General features: G+C 55.4%; 1 protein-coding gene across 1 annotated transcript in view; it reads left to right on the top strand.

The window, feature by feature from the left end:
* The window catches only part of EMH_0015930 (myosin F (TgMyoF) protein, putative), a gene marked incomplete at both ends in the record, with an annotated part of 11,661 nt that overhangs the window by 6,520 nt on the left and 4,892 nt on the right, over positions 1-249 (top strand). The gene's annotated exons all lie outside the window — the stretch shown is intronic.

Below are 249 nucleotides of genomic sequence, written 5' to 3'. Positions count from 1 at the left end.
GCTGGTTTCATTCGGCTGCAGGCTGTCTTTAGGGGCCGCCGTGAGCGGCAGCAGCTGCAGCAGCAGCGGCAGCAGGCAGCAGCAGCAGCAATCCAAGCAACATGGATTATGTATAAACAAAGAAGAGAGTTTCTTAGTCTTAAAAAAGCTGCTATCGTCACGCAACTCAGGTTTGTTCTGCTGCTCCTGCTGCTGCTGCTGCTGCTGCTGCTGCTGCTGAGGGTGGGGTGCGTTCGCTGCTGCTGTTGA

This window comes from Eimeria mitis, genomic scaffold (genome assembly GCF_000499745.2).
Source record: "Eimeria mitis Houghton genomic scaffold, Emh_scaff548, whole genome shotgun sequence".
Lineage (NCBI taxonomy): Eukaryota > Apicomplexa > Conoidasida > Eucoccidiorida > Eimeriidae > Eimeria > Eimeria mitis.
This window is presented reverse-complemented; position numbering and strand designations above follow the sequence as displayed.